At 48.6% G+C, this 19,735-nt stretch overlaps 3 non-coding genes across 3 annotated transcripts; all 3 read left to right on the top strand.

The window, feature by feature from the left end:
• Window positions 1-6,003: 6,003 nt before the first annotated feature.
• TRNAV-AAC (transfer RNA valine (anticodon AAC)) lies at window positions 6,004-6,076 on the top strand. The gene has a single exon. It is a non-coding gene; the product is annotated as a tRNA-Val (tRNA).
• A 2,425-nt stretch (window positions 6,077-8,501) lies between these two features.
• On the top strand, window positions 8,502-8,574 carry TRNAG-CCC (transfer RNA glycine (anticodon CCC)). The gene has a single exon. It is a non-coding gene; the product is annotated as a tRNA-Gly (tRNA).
• A 1,086-nt stretch (window positions 8,575-9,660) lies between these two features.
• TRNAV-CAC (transfer RNA valine (anticodon CAC)) lies at window positions 9,661-9,733 on the top strand. The gene has a single exon. It is a non-coding gene; the product is annotated as a tRNA-Val (tRNA).
• The last annotated feature ends 10,002 nt before the right edge of the window (window positions 9,734-19,735 follow it).

Raw genomic sequence — 19,735 nt, 5'->3', positions numbered from 1 at the left:
GCAGCAGGAGACTTGCCATCTCCACAGCAGGGAAACAGCTGGCAGTGCTGAACCCCACTAACACTCGAACGAATGTGTTTGGCTCTGTGGAGATGACACTTCTGAACACCAACTGACGCTGTTGGAGCCCAGGATTAGGCGAGGAGCAGGCTGGGGCCTGTTGCTTTTGGCAGCTGAAGGCAGCAGGAGACTTGCCATCTCCACAGCAGGGGAACAGCTGGCAGTGCTGAACCCCACTAACACTTGAACGAATGTGTTTGGCTCTGTGGAGACGACACTTCTGAACACCAACTGACACTGTTGGAGCCCAGGATTACGCATGCCGCATGCAGAGGCCAATGGGCAGCGGTTTTTATGGAGGTTGTTGACTACTACTGATTCTAACCATGCTTCACTTAGGCCTCTGGCTCCACTGTCTCTACTATTTACCCTGGCCTCCAACCCCGCCAGCTACATCTCTGAAGTGGCGTCAGCACAATCTACACTTGTTCCTGTGTTACTGGTGCTCAGTTCCGTCAGTTGATCCCCTGATGTTTGTCTGGCAAGTTCGCCAGCTCTGTCCTCATTCCCACTACTGGTTATGGGAATGTGGCAGAGCAGGAGACCTTGCCGGACACACATCAGGGGATAAACTGATGGGACTGAGCCACAGGAACACAGGAACAAGTGTAGATTGTGCTGACGCCACTTCAGAGATGTAGATGGCGGGGTTGGAGGTCAGGGGAAATAGTAGAGACAGTGGAGCCAGAGACCTAAGTTGGGCACGGTTAAAAATCAGTAGTGGTTTGAATGTTGATGGAGCTGGTGACTTTGCCGTCCACACAGCAGGGGATCAGCTGGCGTTACTAAACCCCACTAACACAGGAGCTAGTGTGTTTCTCTGCAGACGACACATCTGAGCGACAACTGGCTGTGTTGAAGCACAGGGATTATAGTTCAGGTGGTAGAAAAATGAACACACCAGCAGACCTGGATACAGTTGCCAACCACTAATTTAGTCTGTAAGAGGAATGGCAAAGTCTTTGGAGATCCAGGCCTTGTTCATTTTCAGAAAAGTCAGCCGGTCAACATTATCGGAAGATAGTCGCGTGCGACGGTCTGTTAGTACACCACCTGCGGCACTAAAGACACGTTCCGATAATACACTGGCAGCAGGGCAAGCCAGCACCTCCAATGCATACTGGCTAAGCTCTGGCCATGTATCCAGCTTAGAGACCCAAAACTTGAAGGGGGAAGAGCCATCTGGGAGTACAGCGACAGGGCAAGACATGTAGTCTGACACCATCTGACGGAAGCGTTGCCTCCTGCTGACTCGAGGCGTCGCTGATGGTGTAGACAATTGTGGTGGACACACAAAGCTTTGCCACATTTGGGCCATAGTGGTCTTGCCTTGTGCTGCGGCGCTGCCTCTGCTCCCTCTTTGTGCAGAGTTTCCTCCACTGCCTCGACGCACAGAGCTGCTTTGTAAAGCACTAGCAAGAATGCTGTCGGGTGGAATGGAAAACATTATGGACTGCACCAGTGACTCTTCGTACTCCCGCAGTTTACGCTCCCGGTTCAACGTTGGTATGAGCCTTTGTACGCTGTCCCGGTAGCGAGGATCTAGGAGGGTGTACACCCAATAATCAGCCGAGACGAGAATGTGGGCGATGCGGCGGTCGTTTCTCAGGCACTGCAGCATGAAATCAACCATGTGCTGCAGACTCCCAACTGCCAAAGAACCGCTGTCCCCTGTTTGAGGCGTGACCTCGGCCTGCTCTGCATCACCCCACCCTCGCTGTACATACTGAGTAGAGGTTTGTGTACCTCCCTCCTCTGGAGAGATGTCTTCCTCCTCCATCGACTCCTCCTCATCCTCCTCACAAAGTGTCCCCTGCCTAGGCCTTTGTGAGGAAACACGTAGCGCAGACTGTCCAGAAGCAGATGGCATTTGGGACTCCTCATCCTCCACCTCTTCCGAAACCTCATCCCTTAGTGCTTGCAGTGTTTGTTGAAGCAGGCAGATAAGGGGGACAGTCATGCTGACTAGTGCATCATCTGCACTCGCCATCCGCGTGGATTCATCGAAGGCACGCAAAACGAGGCAGATGTCCTTCATAGAGGCCCACTCAATGGTGCTGAAGTGTGAACGGCGCACAGTGCGACTTGTTTGCGCCTGATGCAGCTGGTACTCCATGACTGCTGCCTGCTGCTCACACAACCGCTCCAACATATGTAACGTTGAATTCCACCGGGTGGGTAGGTCACATATGATGCGATTTTCTGGAAGGCCAAATCGTCGCTGCAGAGCAGCGAGGCGCGATCTTGCCGTGCTGGAACGTCGCAAGTGAGCGCACTCTATGCGGACCTTGTGCAACAGTGCATCAAGATCCGGATAGTCCCTCAGAAAGCTCTGCACGACCAAGTTAAGCACATGTGCCAGACATGGGATGTGTGTGAGGTTGCCTAGGCCAAGAGCTGCCACCAGATTTCGGCCATTGTCACACACTACCAAGCCCGGCTTGAGATTCACTGGCCCAAACCACACATCGCTCTCCAGCTTGATAGCATTCCAGAGCTCCTGCGCTGTGTGGCTTCGATTCCCCAAAGAAATTAATTTGAGTACAGCCTGTTGACGTTTGGCCACGGCTGTGCTCATATCGGTCGTAACAGTCTCCTGCTCTGCTGTTTCTGAGGAACTTGAGTAGGAGGAGGAGTCTATGTGTACAGACTGGAGTCCTGCAATCCGTGGCGTTGGAAGAACACGTACAGCGCCACTCTCCAGATCTGTACCCGGCTCCACAACATTGACCCAGTGGGCAGTGAGGGAAAGGTATCGTCCCTGTCCATGGTTACTGGTCCACGCATCGGTGGTCAGGTGGACCTTGCTACTAACGGCGTTTAGTAGCGCATGTTTTATTTTGCCCTCAACATGTTTCTGCAGGGCAGGGACGGCTCGCCTGCTGAAATAAAAGCGGCTGGGCAAGTTGTATTGGGGGACTGCCAATGCCATTAAGTCCCGGAAGGTGTCAGTGTCCACCAGCCTGAATGACAGCATTTCAACTGCCAGAAGTTTGGTAATGCCAGCATTCAGAGACTGTGCTCGGGGATGGTTTGCCGAGTAAGGGCGCCTATTATCACATGCCTGTGCTACCGATGGCTGTGATGGATGGGAACGTGCTGCTATGGGTGGAATCTGACAGGGTCTCCGGACAACAGTGGCAGAGGTTCTTCCTTGGCGATCCTGTGAGGAAGCCGAACCAGCAGTGTGTGAGCTGGAGGAAGAGGCCCCAACACGAACTGAAGAGGTGGTAGGTGGTGCTGTACGTTGGCCTACGTCTTCAGGGTGTCTCTGCAACTCCAACTCGTGCTTGGTGCGCACATGTTTCCACATATTTGTGGTATTGAGGTTGCTGACATTTCTCCCTCTTTTGACTATCTGATGACACAGCTTGCATTTGACAAAGCAAATGTCATCTGCAACTGTGTCAAAAAAGGACCACGCACTGCAACTCTTGGGAGCGCCCGGTTTGCCTTTGGAATGAGGAATGCTCCTAACGGGTGCCGAAGTGGAGGGTACAGGCAACCAAGTCTTCCCCCTCCCTCTGCCTCCTGTTTTGGCCGGTAGGGGAATCTCTTCCTCCGAGCTGCTCCCACCACCTTCCTGTTCCTCACGCCATGATGGGTCAAGGACCTCATCATCTTCCCTCCCCTCTTCAAACAGCTGCTTCTCCGGGGTTGTCTCGCCAGCACCGTACGCACCAGAAAGTGGCAACTGAGTCTCGTCATCATCTGATGCGTACTGAGGTGTGCTGACCATAGGCACTGGCCCACTCGCCTCTTCAGATTCAGAGGGACAAAGAAGTTGAGCATCACTGCATACTCCCTCTTCTTCACATTCAGGAATGCTGCTTGGCTGGCCCCCTCTTTCCAAGCCAACAGATTCCGAGAACAGAAGTAGAGACTGTGATGGCTCCTGTCCATGTCTCTCTGACTGCCTGGGCACTTTGGCAGGTGGTGAAGAGACAGATGGTTGCTCTTCGGTGCTCTGATCCTGAGAGGATGCGGAAGTAATTGAAGTCGATGCGTTAGCTGCCATCCATCCGACAACGGCTTCAATTTGTTCCTCCCACAGCAGTGGGGTACGTTGAGGTCCTACAAAGCTGCGCATAAAGGACTGTTGCCTGCTAAAACTGGGGGATGCTGATCCACTGGTGCCCGCAGCAGGCCCAGAATCCCCACGTCCTCTACCTGCTGAATCCCCACATCCTCTCCCTGCAGAATCCCCACGTCCTCTCCCTGCTGAAACTCCATGCCCACGCCCACGCGCCTTACTCCCTGCCTTCTTCATCTTGCCAGACTGCTTAAGATAGGCAGAAAAGTACAAAGGGGGGCCTTAGTGTGCTTATTCCTGAACAGCTGGTTACAGGTACAAGAAACACTAATTTTATGAAGTGTGTGTGTGTGGACTACACTTTAATAGGAGCTGATGTGGCCTACACAAGTTCCAAATGTAGTGTTTGGTGAACTTTTTTTGTGGTTTCTTTGTTGGAAACAAACTCAAAGTATGTGAACAAAGAATTGAAACTGATAGTATCACCAACGTTTTGGAGCTATTACAATGCAGGCAGGTAACCTACAATGCAAAAGATGAGGCTCCAAAAAAATTGGGTAATACAAATCTGGCTGCGCCGGCAGGGCACAAGCCAGAAAAAAAGGCTCCTCTATCTACTCCTATATAGTGTTTGCAACCAACCAATGTTGATGGATACGGATGGATGCACACTAATAGGAGAAGAAAAAATGAGCTGCACTCAAAGACAAATATGTGTGAGGCAGTGACGCACGTTGAGCGTCCTACAACCAGACGTAGCTGCAGGACACTCTACTCAGCGTGAGCTGCACTCACACACAGTCAGAGACCTCTCAGACAGCCGTCAACAGTGCAGCTAATTGGGCACTGGCACTGACAGACTGCAGAAAGGCTCCGCTGTGTACTCCTATATAGTGTTTGCAACCACCGTAGATGGAGACTGATGGATGCACACTAATAGAAGAAAAAATGAGCTGCACTCAAATAAAAATATGTGTGAGGCACTGACGCACGCTGAGCGTCCTACAGCCAGACGTAGCTGCAGGACACACTACTCAGCGTGAGCTGCACTCACACACAGTCAGAGACCTCTCTGACAGCTGTGAACAGTGCAGCAAAGTGGACACTAGCACTGAAAGGCTGCAGAAAGGCTCCGCTGTCTACTACTAGTGTTTGCAACCAACGTATATGGATACGGATGGAAGCACACTAGATTGAAATTATTTAAAAAATGCAGCTCAAAAAATAAAAGATGTATGAGGCAGCAGTGATCACACTGGGTGGCCTACAGCCTGACGTGGCTGCAGGACCCACTCCACAGCGTGAGCTGCACTCACACAGCCCTTGCAGACAGCTGTGAACACTGCTGCTAGGGCAAAGAAGGCTACAGTGGTGGTTTATGTAGCCTGGGTAAAGCACTAGATGTTTGGTGGAATCGCTATTTCTAACTGTCCCTCACAGTCTTCTACAGCAGCCTGTCCCTAACTGAATTCACAGCAGAGTGACCAGAAATGGCGGCTGCGGTGGCTTTTATAGTGCATCATGACATCATTTCGGCAGCCAATCACAGCCATGCCAATAGTTAACATGCCTACATGCCTAACAGGATGTGCCCACACTTCGGAGGATTCCCATTGGCTTAATCAAAGCAAGCAGGCTCATAGCATGATGGGAACTTCCGATTCCGATTCCGGAATCCGATATGACAAAAGTATCGGAAGTCAGTATCGGAATTCCGATACCGCTAATATCGGCCGATACCCGATACTTGCGGTATCGGAATGCTCAACACTAGTTGTCACGTTCACCTCACACGCGAACGGTCCCCAGTTCGAAACTGGATAGAAGCATGACATTAGGCGTTGATAGCTTTTGACGTTGAGTCTCTGTTCTCGATGGCTCGTCATGACCACAGTAACCTTCCGCAGCCGGTTTCTGTAGTGTAGTGGTTATCACATTCGCCTAACACGCGAAAGGTCCCCAGTTCGAAACTGGGCAGAAACATGCTGTTACCCTTTGATACCCAAGCTTTTGACTTTCAGTTCTTGATCTCGATTGCTTGTTGTCACCACAGTAAGCGCTTGCGTCTGGTTTCTGTAGTGTAGCGGTTATCACGTTCGCCTCACATGCGATAGGTCCCCAGTTTGAAACTGGGCAGAAACACAGCTTTTTCTCTTGGAAAACGATCTTTTTGACTTTCAGTGCTTGTTCTTTATTGCTTGCCATGACCACAGCATTTTTTGCTTGTTTGAATTGGTTGGCTTCTGTAGTGTAGCGGTTATCACGTTTGCTTTACACGCGAAAGGTCCTCAGTTTGAAACTGGGCAGAAAAACAGCGTTCCTCTTGCAAACTAGCGCTTTTGACAATGAGTGCTTGATCTTTAATGCTTGCCATGACCACAGTAAATGCTCTTGTCTGGTTACTGTAGTGTAGTGATTGTCCTTTTTGCCATCCTCCTGAAAGTTCCCTGTTTTGATCCCGGGCAGAAACATGTGGCTTTTCTTTATTTTGATCACAAACATATATTGTTGGCTTAATTAGCCTTAGTTAGCATATTCTATTACTGGTTTAATGAGCATTACTTTTACCAATGTGATTATTTCTACCCGTTTTTGCTTTTGGCAAGCATGTGTGTTTTTGACAGTGTCTAAGTGTTCCTAATTCAAGTAACACCTGATAGGATCAAGGTGCGAAAGCAGGCATCTAGGTGCTTTTTCTTTTTGGCTTTTGGACAAAGGCATGAGAATGCTTTGTGGAGCATGGTTTTGTTTCCCTGTTTGTTCTTTTTCTCCAATAGCCTGACAAATGAAAGGTTCCTGTGTTGCAAAATGCACTTTGTCCTGTCTTCAGACATAGAGGATGACCTCTTGACTTTGGCTGGATGTTTTTTTCTTTTTCAAGTTCATGTCAGCATGTTTAAACATCTTTATTTTTGCATGGAGTTTCTGAAGTGTAGTGGTTGTCACGTTCACCTCACACGTGAACGGTCCCCAGTTCAAAACTGGATAGAAGCGTGACATTAGGCGTTGATATTAAAGCTTTTGACGTTGAGTCTTTGTTCTCGATGGCTCGTCATGACCACAGTAACCTTGCGCAGCCGGTTTCTGCAGTGTAGTGGTTATCACGTTCACCTAACACACGAAAGGTCTCCAGTTCGAAACTGGGCAGAATCACGCTGTTACCCTTTGGTATCCAAGCTTTTGACTTTCAGTTCTTGATCTCGATTGCTTGTTGTCACCACAGTATGCTCTTGCATCTGGTTTCTGTAGTGTAGCGGTTATCACGTTCGCTTAACACTTGAAAGGTTCCCAGTTCGAAACTTGGCAGAAACACAGCTTTTCTCTTGGAAAACGATCTTTTTGACTTTCAGTGCTTGTTCTTTATTGCTTGTCATGACCACAGCATTTTTTGCTTGTTTCAATTGGTTGGCTTCTGTAGTGTAGCGGTTATCACGTTCACTTTACACGCGAAAGGTCCTCTGTTCGAAACTGGGCCGAAACACAGCGTTCCTCTTGCAAACTAGCGCTTTTGACAATGAGTGCTTGATCTTTAATGCTTGCCATGACCACAGTAAATGCTCTTGTCTGGTTACTGTAGTGTAGTGATTGTCCTGTTTGCCATCCTCCTGAAAGTTCCCTGTTTTGATCCCGGGCAGAAACATGTGGCTTTTCTTTATTTTGATCACAAACGTATATTGTTGGCTTAATTAGCCTTAGTTAGCATATTCTATTGCTGGTTTAATGAGCATTACTTTTACCAATGTGATTATTTCTACCCGTTTTTGCTTTTGGCAAGCATGTGTGTTTTTGACAGTTTCTAAGTGTTCCTAATTCAAGTAACACCTGATAGGATCAAGGTGCGAAAGCAGGCATCTAGGTGCTTTTTCTTTTTGGCTTTTGGACAAAGGCATGAGAATGTTTTGTGGAGCATGGTTTTGTTTCCCTATTTGTTCTTTTTCTCCAATAGCCTGACAAATGAAAGGTTCCTGTGTTGCAAAATGCACTTTGTCCTGTCTTCAGACATAGAGGAAGACCTCTTGACTTTGGCTGGCTGTTTTTTTCTTTTTCAATTTCATTTCAGCACGTTTACACATCTTTAGCTTTGCATGGAGTTTCAGAAGTGTAGTGGTTATCACGTTCACCTCACACGCGAACGGTCCCCAGTTCGAGACTGGATAGAAGCATGACATGTGTCGCTGACATTAAAGCTTTTGACGTTGAGTCTTTGTTCTCGATGGCTCGTCATGATCACAGTAACCTCCCGCAGCCGGTTTATGTAGTGTAGTGGTTATCACGTTCGCCTAACACGAGAAAGGTCCCCAGTTTGAAACTGGGCAGAAACACGCTGTTTCCCTTTGGTATCCAAGCTTTTGACTTTCAGTTCTTGATCTTGATTGCTTGTTGTCACCACAGTAAGCTCTTGCATCCGGTTTCTGTAGTGTAGCGGTTATCATGTTCGCCTCCCATGCGAAAGGTCCCCAGTTCGAAACTGGGCAGAAACACAGCTTTTTCTCTTGGAAAACGATCTTTTTGACTTTCAGTGCTTGTTCTTTATTGCTTGCCATGACCACAGCATTTTTTGTTTGTTTGACTTGGTTGGTTTCTGTAGTGTAGCGGTTATCACGTTGGCTTTACACGCGAAAGGTCCTCATTTCGAAACTGGGCAGAAACACAGCGTTCCTCTTGCAAACTAGCGCTTTTGACAATGAGTGCTTGATCTTTAATGCTTGCCATGACCACAGTAAACGCTCTTGTCTGGTTACTGTAGTGTAGTGATTGTCCTGTTTGCCATCCTCCTGAAAGTTCCCTGTTTTGATCCCGGGCAGAAACATGTGGCTTTTCTTTATTTTGATCACAAACGTATATTGTTGGCTTAATTAGCCTTAGTTAGCATATTCTATTGCTGGTTTAATGAGCATTACTTTTACCAAAGTGATTATTTCTACCCGTTTTTGCTTTTGGCAAGCATGTGTGTTTTTGACAGTGTCTAAGTGTTCCTAATTCAAGTAACACCTGATAGGATCAAGGTGGGAAAGCAGGCATCTAGGTGCTTTTTCTTTTTGGCTTTTGGACAAAGGCATGAGAATGTTTTGTGGAGCATGGTTTTGTTTCCCTGTTTGTTCTTTTTCTCCAATAGCCTGACAAATGAAAGGTTCCTGTGTTGCAAAATGCACTTTGTCCTGTCTTCAGACATAGAGGAAGACCTCTTGACTTTGGCTGGCTGTTTTTTTCTTTTTCAAGTTCATTTCAGCATGTTTAAACATCTTTAGCTTTGCATGGAGTTTCTGAAGTGTAGTGGTTGTCACGTTCACCTCACACGCGAACGGTCCACAGTTCGAAACTAGATTGAAGCATGACATTAGGCGTTGATATTAAAGCTTTTGACGTTGAGTCTTTGTTCTCGATGACTCGTCATGACCACAGTTACCTTCCTCAGCCGTTTTCTGTAGTGTAGTTGTTATCACGTTCGCCTAACACGCGAAAGGTCCCCAGGTAGAAACACGCTGTTACCCTTTGGTATCCAAGCTTTTGACTTTCAGTTCTTGATCTCGATTGCTTGTTGTCACCACAGTATGCTCTTGCATCTGGTTTCTGTAGTGTAGCGGTTATCACGTTTGCTTCACAAGCGAAAGGTCCTCAGTTCGAAACTGGGCAGAAACACAGCATTCCTCTTGCAAACTAGCGCTTTTGACAATGAGTGCTTTTTCTTTAATGCTTGCCATGACCACAGTAAAAGCTCTTGTCTGGTTACTGTAGTGTAGTGATTGTCCTGTTTGCCATCCTCCTGAAAGTTCCCTGTTTTGATCCCGGGCAGAAACATGTGGCTTTTCTTTATTTTGATCACAAACGTATATTGTTGGCTTAATTAGCCTTAGTTAGCATATTCTATTGCTGGTTTAATGAGCATTACTTTTACCAATGTGATTATTTCTACCCGTTTTTGCTTTTGGCAAGCATGTGTGTTTTTGACAGTGTCTAAGTGTTCCTAATTCAAGTAACACCTGATAGGATCAAGGTGCGAAAGCAGGCATCTAGGTGCTTTTTCATAGAATCATAGAATCATAGAATCGTAGAGTTGGAAGGGACCTCCTGGGCCATCTGGTCCAACCCCCTGCTCAAAGCAGGATTCGCTAAATCATCCCAGTCAGATGTCTGTCCAGCCTCTGTTTGAAGACTTCCATTGAAGGAGAACTCACCACTTCTCGTGGCAGCCTGTTCCACTCATTGATCACTCTAACTGTCAAAAAGTTTTTTCTAATATCTAATCTGTGTCTCCTCCCATTCAGTTTCATCCCATTGCTTCTAGTCTTTCCTTGTGCAAATGAGAATAAAGTTGATCCTTCTACAATGTGACAGCCCTTTAGATATTTGTAGACAGCTATTAAGTCTCCTCTCAGTCTTCTCTTTTGCAAACTAAACATTCCCAAATCCTGCAACCTTTCCTCATAAGACAGGGTTTGCAGACCGGTCACCATTCTGGTCGCTCTTTTCTGAACTTGCTCCAGTTTGTTGATGTCTTTTTTAAAATGTGGTGCCCAAAACTGGACACAATATTCCAGATGAGGTCTGACCAAAGAGGAGTAGAGGGAAATAATGACTTCACGTGATCTAGACTGTATGCTTCTGTTAATACATCCTAGAATTGCATTTGCCTTTTTTGCTGCTGCATCACACTGTTGACTCATATTCAGTCTGTGATCTATTAGTATACCCAAGTCTTTTTCACATGTGCTGTCACTTAGCCCTATTCCTCCCATTCTATATATGTTTTTTCCATTTTTATTGCCCAGATGTAGTACTTTGCATTTCTCCCTGTTAAAAACCATTCTGTTAGTTGCTGCCCACTTCTCCAGTTTATTTAAATCTTTTTGAATCCTCTCTCTCTCTTCTCTAGTATTAGCTATCCCTCCTAGCTTTGTGTCATCAGCAAATTTAATCAGTTTACCCTCAATTCCTTCATCTAAATCGTTGATAAAGATGTTGAACAATACAGGGCCCAGGACAGAGCCCTGTGGTACCCCACTTGAGACATTCTTCCAACTGGATGTGCAGCCATTTACGACCACTCTTTGGGTCCGATCACTAAGCCAGTTATGAATCCACCTAACAGTTGCCTTGTCCATTCCATACTTAGTCATTTTTTCAATAAGGATTGTATGAGAGACTTTGTCAAATGCTTTGCTGAAGTCAAGATATACTATATCTACAGCATTTCCTTGATCCACCCAATCAGTGATACCGTCATAGAAGGAAATTAAGTTAGTCTGACATGACTTATTAGTTACAAACCCATGCTGACTCTGTTTAATCACTTCATTCTTATCCAGGTATTGACATACATGTTGTTTAATAATTTGTTCAAAGATCTTTCCTGGTATAGAAGTCAGACTCACCGGCCTATAGTTACCTGGGTCCACCTTCTTCCCCTTTTTGAAGATAGGAACAACATTTGCTCTTCTCCAGTCTTCTGGCACTTCTCCTGTTCTCCAAGAATTTTCAAAGATTATAGAGAGGGGTTCAAAAATTTCTTCTGCTATCTCCTTCAGTACTCTGGGGTGTAATTCATCTGGACCTGGAGACTTGAATTCATTTAGGCTAGCTAAGTGTTTCCTCACTATCTTTCTGTTTATAGATATCCTGGATTCTTCTATTCCCTTAATAGGACAGTGAATAACAGTTGATGTTACATTTCCTTTCTGAGAGAAAACAGATGCAAAATAGGAATTTAAAAGTTCAGCCTTCTCAACATCCTGTCTTACCATTTCATCATTTTCATCCTGTAAAAATCCTATAGCATCTTTGACTTTTCTTTTACTTTTGACATATCCCCAAAATCCTTTATTATTGCTTTTGACATCTCTTGCAAGCCTCAATTCATTTTCAGCTTTAGATAATCTGATTTGTGCCCTGCAGGTTCTGCAGACAGCATTATATTCTTCTTTAGATATGCCTCCCTCTTTCCATTTTATAAACATTTTTTTCTTCCTTTTTAGCATGTGCTTAAGTTCTGTGTTCATCCATCCTGGTTTCCTTAACTGCTTCCTATTCTTCCCTCTTTTCGGAATTGTTAACAACTGTGCTTTGAGTAGTGTTGAGCATTCCGATACCGCAAGTATCGGGTATCGGCCGATATTAGCGGTATCGGAATTCCGATACTTAATTCCGATACTTTTTTCATATCGGATTCCGGGATCGGAATCGGAATAGGAAGTTCCCATCATGCTATGAGCCTGCTTGCTTTGATTAAGCCAATGGGAATCCTCCGAAGTGTGGGCACATCCTGTTAGGCATGTAGGCATGTTAACTATTGGCATGGCTGTGATTGGCTGCCGAAATGATGTCATGATGCACTATAAAAGCCACCGCAGCCGCCATTTCTGGTCACTCTGCTGTGAATTCAGTTAGGGACAGGCTGCTGTAGAAGACTGTGAGGGACAGTTAGAAATAGCGATTCCACCAAACATCTAGTGCTTTACCCAGGCTACATAAACCACCACTGTAGCCTTCTTTGCCCTAGCAGCAGTGTTCACAGCTGTCTGCAAGGGCTGTGTGAGTGCAGCTCACGCTGTGGAGTGGGTCCTGCAGCCACGTCAGGCTGTAGGCCACCCAGTGTGATCACTGCTGCCTCATACATCTTTTATTTTTTGAGCTGCATTTTTTAAATAATTTCAATCTAGTGTGCTTCCATCCGTATCCATATACGTTGGTTGCAAACACTAGTAGTAGACAGCGGAGCCTTTCTGCAGCCTTTCAGTGCTAGTGTCCACTTTGCTGCACTGTTCACGGCTGTCTGAGAGGTCTCTGACTGTGTGTGAGTGCAGCTCACGCTGAGTAGTGTGTCCTGCAGCTACGTCTGGCTGTAGGACGCTCAGCGTGCGTCACTGCCTCACACATATTTTTATTTGAGTGCAGCTCATTTTTTCTTCTATTAGTGTGCATCCATCCGTCTCCATCTACGGTGGTTGCAAACACTATATAGGAGTACACAGCGGAGCCTTTCTGCAGCCTGTCAGTGCCAGTGCCCACTTAGCTGCACTGTTGACGGCTGTCTGAGAGGTCTCTGACTGTGTGTGAGTGCAGCTCACGCTGAGTAGAGTGTCCTGCAGCTACGTCTGGTTGTAGGACGCTCAACGTGCGTCACTGCCTCACACATATTTGTCTCTGAGTGCAGCTCATTTTTTCTTCTCCTATTAGTGTGCATCCATCCGTATCCATCAACATTGGTTGGTTGCAAACACTATATAGGAGTAGATAGAGGAGCCTTTTTTTCTGGCTTGTGCCCTGCCGGCGCAGCCAGATTAGTATTACCCAATTTTTTTGGAGCCTCATCTTTTGCATTGTAGGTTACCTGCCTGCATTGTAATAGCTCCAAAAAGTTGGTGATACTATCAGTTTCAATTCTTTGTTCTCATACTTTGAGTTTGTTTCAAACAAAGAAACCACATAAAAAGTTCACCAAACACTACATTTTGAACTTGTGTAGGCCACATCAGCTCCTATTAAAGTCTAGTCCACACACACACACTTCATAAAATTAGTGTTTCTTGTACCTGTAACCAGCTGTTCAGGAATAAGCACACTAAGGCCCCCCTTTGTACTTTTTTGCCTATCTTAAGCAGTCTTGCAAGATGAAGAAGGCAGGGAGTAAGGCGCGGGGGCGTGGGCGTGGGCGTGGAGTTTCAGCAGGGAGAGGACGTGGGGATTCTGCAGGGAGAGGACGTGGGGATTCTACAGGTAGAGGACGTGGGGATTCTGGGCCTGCTGCGGGCACCAGTGGATCAGCATCCCCCAGTTTTAGCAGGCAACAGTCCTTTATGCGCAGCTTTGTAGGACCTCAACGTACCCCACTGCTGCGGGAGGAACAAATTGAAGCCGTTGTCGGATGGATGGCAGCTAACGCATCGACTTCAATTACTTCCGCATCCTCTCAGGGTCAGAGCACCGAAGAGCAACCATCTGTCTCTTCACCACCTGCCAAAGTGCCCAGGCAGTCAGAGAGACATGGACAGGAGCCATCACAGTCTCTACTTCTGTTCTCGGAATCTGTTGGCTTGGAAAGAGGGGGCCAGCCAAGCAGCATTCCTGAATGTGAAGAAGAGGGAGTATGCAGTGATGCGCAACTTCTTTGTCCCTCTGAATCTGAAGAGGCGAGTGGGCCAGTGCCTATGGTCAGCACACCTCAGTACGCATCAGATGATGACGAGACTCAGTTGCCACTTTCTGGTGCGTACGGTGCTGGCGAGACAACCCCGGAGAAGCAGCTGTTTGAAGAGGGGAGGGAAGATGATGAGGTCCTTGACCCATCATGGCGTGAGCAACAGGAAGGTGGTGGGAGCAGCTCGGAGGAAGAGATTCCCCTACCGGCCAAAACAGGAGGCAGAGGGAGGGGGAAGACTTGGTTGCCTGTACCCTCCACTTCGGCACCCGTTAGGAGCATTCCTCCTTCCAAAGGCAAACCGGGCGCTCACAAGAGTTGCAGTGCGTGGTCCTTTTTTGACACAGTTGCAGATGACATTTGCTTTGTCAAATGCAAGCTGTGTCATCAGAGAGTCAAAAGAGGGAGAAATGTCAGCAACCTCAATACCACAAATATGTGGAAACATGTGCGCACCAAGCACGAGTTGGAGTTGCAGAGACACCCTGAAGACGTAGGCCAACGTACAGCACCACCTACCACCTCTTCAGTTCGTGTTGGGGCCTCTTCCTCCAGCTCACACACTGCTGGTTCGGCTTCCTCACAGGATCGCCAAGGAAGAACCTCTGCCACTGTTGTCCGGAGACCCTGTCAGATTCCACCCATAACAGCACGTTCCCATCCATCACAGCCATCGGTAGCACAGGCATGGGATAAAAGGCGCCCTTACTCGGCAAACCATCCCCGAGCACAGTCTCTGAATGCTGGCATTGCCAAACTTCTGGCAGTTGAAATGCTGTCATTCAGGCTGGTGGACACTGACACCTTCCGGGACTTAATGGCATTGGCAGTCCCCCAATACAACGTGCCCAGCCGCTTTTATTTCAGCAGGCGAGCCGTCCCTGCCCTGCAGAAACATGTTGAGGGCAAAATAAAACATGCGCTACTAAACGCCGTTAGTAGCAAGGTCCACCTGACCACCGATGCGTGGACCAGTAACCATGGACAGGGACGATACCTTTCCCTCACTGCCCACTGGGTCAATGTTGTGGAGCCGGGTACGGATCTGGAGAGTGGCGCTGTACGTGTTCTTCCAACGCCACGGATTGCAGGACTCCAGTCTGTACACATAGACTCCTCCTCCTACTCAAGTTCCTCAGAAACAGCAGAGCAGGAGCCTGTTACGACCGATATGAGCACAGCCGTGGCCAAACGTCAACAGGCTGTACTCAAATTAATTTCTTTGGGGAATCGAAGCCACACAGCGCAGGAGCTCTGGAATGCTATCAAGCTGGAGAGCGATGTGTGGTTTGGGCCAGCGAATCTCCAGCCGGGCTTGGTAGTGTGTGACAATGGCCGAAATCTGGTGGCAGCTCTTGGCCTAGGCAACCTCACACACATCCCATGTCTGGCACATGTTCTTAACTTGGTCGTGCAGAGCTTTCTGAGGGACTATCCGGATCTTGCTGCACTGTTGCACAAGGTCCGCATAGAGTGCGCTCACTTGCGACGTTCCAGCACGGCAAGATCGCGCCTCGCTGCTCTGCAGCGACGATTTGGCCTTCCGGAACATCGCATCATATGTGACCTACCCACCCGGTGGAATTCAACGTTACATATGTTGGAGCGGTTGTGTGAGCAGCAGGCAGCAGTCATGGAGTACCAGCTGCATCAGGCGCAAACAAGTCGCACTGTGCGCCGTTCACACTTCAGCACCATTGAGTGGGCCTCTATGAAGGACATCTGCCTCGTTTTGCGTGCCTTCGATGAATCCACGCGGATGGCGAGTGCAGATGATGCACTAGTCAGCATGACTGTCCCCCTTATCTGCCTGCTTCAACAAACACTGCAAGCACTAAGGGATGAGGTTTCAGAAGAGGTGGAGTCCCAAATGCCATCTGCTTCTGGACAGTCTGCGCTACGTGTTTCCTCACAAAGGCCTAGGCAGGGGACACTTTGTGAGGAGGATGAGGAGGAGTCGATGGAGGAGGAAGACATCTCTCCAGAGGAGGGAGGTACACAAACCTCTACTCAGTATGTACAGCGAGGGTGGGGTGATGCAGAGCAGGTCGAGGTCACGCCTCAAACAGGGGACAGCGGTTCTTTGGCAGTTGGGAGTCTGCAGCACATGGTTGATTTCATGCTGCAGTGCCTGAGAAACGACCGCCGCATCGCCCACATTCTCGTCTCGGCTGATTATTGGGTGTACACCCTCCTAGATCCTCGCTACCGGGACAGCGTACAAAGGCTCATACCAACGTTGAACCGGGAGCGTAAAATGCGGGAGTACGAAGAGTCACTGGTGCAGTCCATAATGTTTTCCATTCCACCCGACAGCATTGTTGCTAGTGCTTTACAAAGCAGCTCTGTGCGTCGAGGCAGTGGAGGAAACTCTGCACAAAGAGGGAGCAGAGGCAGTGCCGCAGCACAAGGCAAGACCACTATGGCCCAAATGTGGCAAAGTTTTGTGTGTCCACCACAATTGTCTACACCATCAGCGACGCCTCGAGTCAGCAGGAGGCAACGCTTCCGTCAGATGGTGTCAGACTACATGTCTTGCCCTGTCGCTGTACTCCCAGATGGCTCTTCCCCCTTCAAGTTTTGGGTCTCTAAGCTGGATACATGGCCAGAGCTTAGCCAGTATGCATTGGAGGTGCTGGCTTGCCCTGCTGCCAGTGTATTATCGGAACGTGTCTTTAGTGCCGCAGGTGGTGTACTAACAGACCGTCGCACGCGACTATCTTCCGATAATGTTGACCGGCTGACTTTTCTGAAAATGAACAAGGCCTGGATCTCCAAAGACTTTGCCATTCCTCTTACAGACTAAATTAGTGGTTGGCAACTGTATCCAGGTCTGCTGGTGTGTTCATTTTTCTACCACCTGAACTATAATCCCTGTGCTTCAACACAGCCAGTTGTCGCTCAGATGTGTCGTCTGCACAGAGAAACACACTAGCTCCTGTGTTACTGGGGTTCAGTAATGCCAGCTGATCCCCTGCTGTGTGGACGGCAGAGTCACCAGCTCCAACAACATTCAAACCACTACTGATTTTTAACCGTGCCCAACTTAGGTCTCTGGCTCCACTGTCTCTACTATTTCCCCTGACCTCCAACCCCGCCATCTACATCTCTGAAGTGGCGTCAGCACAATCTACACTTGTTCCTGTGTTCCTGTGGCTCAGTCCCATCAGTTTATCCCCTGATGTGTGTCCGGCAAGGTCTCCTGCTCTGTCCACATTCCCATAACCAGTAGTGGGAATGAGGACAGAGCTGGCGAACTTGCCGGACAAACATCAGGGGATCGACTGATGGGACTGAGCACCAGTAACACAGGAACAAGTGTAGATTGTGCTGACGCCACTTCAGAGATGTAGCTGGCGGGGTTGGAGGCCAGGGTAAATAGTAGAGACAGTGGAGCCAGAGACCTAAGTGGAGCATGGTTAGAATCAGTAGTAGTCCACAACCTCCATAAAAACCGATGCCCATTGGCCTCTGCATGCGGCATGCGTAATCCTGGGCTCCAACAGCGTCAGTTGGTGTTCAGAAGTGTCGTCTCCACAGAGCCAAACACATTCGTTCAAGTGTTAGTGGGGTTCAGCACTGCCAGCTGTTCCCCTGCTGTGGAGATGGCAAGTCTCCTGCTGCATTCACCTGCCAAAATCCAGTAGGCCCCAGCCTGCTCCTCGCCTAATCCTGGGCTCCAACAGCGTCAGTTGGTGTTCAGAAGTGTCGTCTCCACAGAGCCAAACACATTCGTTCAAGTGTTAGTGGGGTTCAGCACTGCCAGCTGTTCCCCTGCTGTGGAGATGGCAAGTCTCCTGCTGCATTCACCTGCCAAAATCCAGTAGGCCCCAGCCTGCTCCTCGCCTAATCCTGGGCTCCAACAGCGTCAGTTGGTGTTCAGAAGTGTCGTCTCCACAGAGCCAAACACATTCGTTCAAGTGTTAGTGGGGTTCAGCACTGCCAGCTGTTCCCCTGCTGTGGAGATGGCAAGTCTCCTGCTGCATTCACCTGCCAAAATCCAGTAGGCCCCAGCCTGCTCCTCGCCTAATCCTGGGCTCCAACAACGTCAGTTGGTGTTCAGAAGTGTCGTCTCCACAGAGCCAAACACATTCGTTCAAATGTTAGTGGGGTTCAGCACTGCCAGCTGTTCCCCTGCTGTGGAGATGGCAAGTCTCCTGCTGCATTCACCTGCCAAAATCCAGTAGGCCCCAGCCTGCTCCTCGCCTAATCCTGGGCTCCAACAACGTCAGTTGGTGTTCAGAAGTGTCGTCTCCACAGAGCCAAACACATTCGTTCAAGTGTTAGTGGGGTTCAGCACTGCCAGCTGTTCCCCTGCTGTGGAGATGGCAAGTCTCCTGCTGTATTCACCTGCCAAAATCCAGTAGGCCCCAGCCTGCTCCTCGCCTAATCCTGGGCTCCAACAACGTCAGTTGGTGTTCAGAAGTGTCGTCTCCACAGAGCCAAACACATTCGTTCAAGTGTTAGTGGGGTTCAGCACTGCCAGCTGTTCCCCTGCTGTGGAGATGGCAGTCTCTCCTGCTATCTCCGCATTACAAAGACAGTAGGCCTCTGCCTACACCCTCCTATTTCCTGGGCTTCAACACAGCCAGTTGTAGTTCGGAAGTGCCGTCCACACGGAAAGAGATACTTGCTCCCGTGTCTCAGTGGGGTTCAGTAACGTCAGCTGATCCCCTGCTGTGTGGATGGCAGTCTCTCCTGCTGTAAACTCATTCAAAATACAGTAGGCCTCTGCCTACACCCTCCTATTTCCTGGGCTTCAACACAGCCAGTTGTAGTTCGGAAGTGCCGTCCACACGGAAAGAGATACTTGCTCCCGTGTCTCAGTGGGGTTCAGTAACGTCAGCTGATCCCCTGCTGTGTGGATGGCAGTCTCTCCTGCTGTAAACTCATTCAAAATACAGTAGGCCTCTGCCTACACCCTCCTATTTCCTGGGCTTCAACACAGCCAGTTGTAGTTCGGAAGTGCCGTCCACACGGAAAGAGACACTTGCTCCCGTGTCTCAGTGGGGTTCAGTAACGTCAGCTGATCCCCTGCTGTGTGGATGGCAGTCTCTCCTGCTGTCACCTCATTCAAAATACAGTAGGCCTCTGCCTACACCCTCCTATTTCCTGGGCTTCAACACAGCCAGTTGTAGTTCGGAAGTGCCGTCCACACGGAAAGAGACACTTGCTCCCGTGTCTCAGTGGGGTTCAGTAACGTCAGCTGATCCCCTGCTGTGTGGATGGCAGTCTCTCCTGCTGTAAACTCATTCAAAATACAGTAGGCCTCTGCCTACACCCTCCTATTTCCTGGGCTTCAACACAGCCAGTTGTAGTTCGGAAGTGCCGTCCACACGGAAAGAGATACTTGCTCCCGTGTCTCAGTGGGGTTCAGTAACGTCAGCTGATCCCCTGCTGTGTGGATGGCAGTCTCTCCTGCTGTAAACTCATTCAAAATACAGTAGGCCTCTGCCTACACCCTCCTATTTCCTGGGCTTCAACACAGCCAGTTGTAATTCGGAAGT

This window comes from Dendrobates tinctorius, unplaced genomic scaffold, assembly GCF_039654945.1.
Source record: "Dendrobates tinctorius isolate UK_male_01 unplaced genomic scaffold, ASM3965494v1 ptg000332l, whole genome shotgun sequence".
Classification (NCBI taxonomy): domain Eukaryota; kingdom Metazoa; phylum Chordata; class Amphibia; order Anura; family Dendrobatidae; genus Dendrobates; species Dendrobates tinctorius.
Note: the sequence above shows the minus strand (reverse complement) of the source record. Positions and strands in the feature narration are given on the sequence as shown.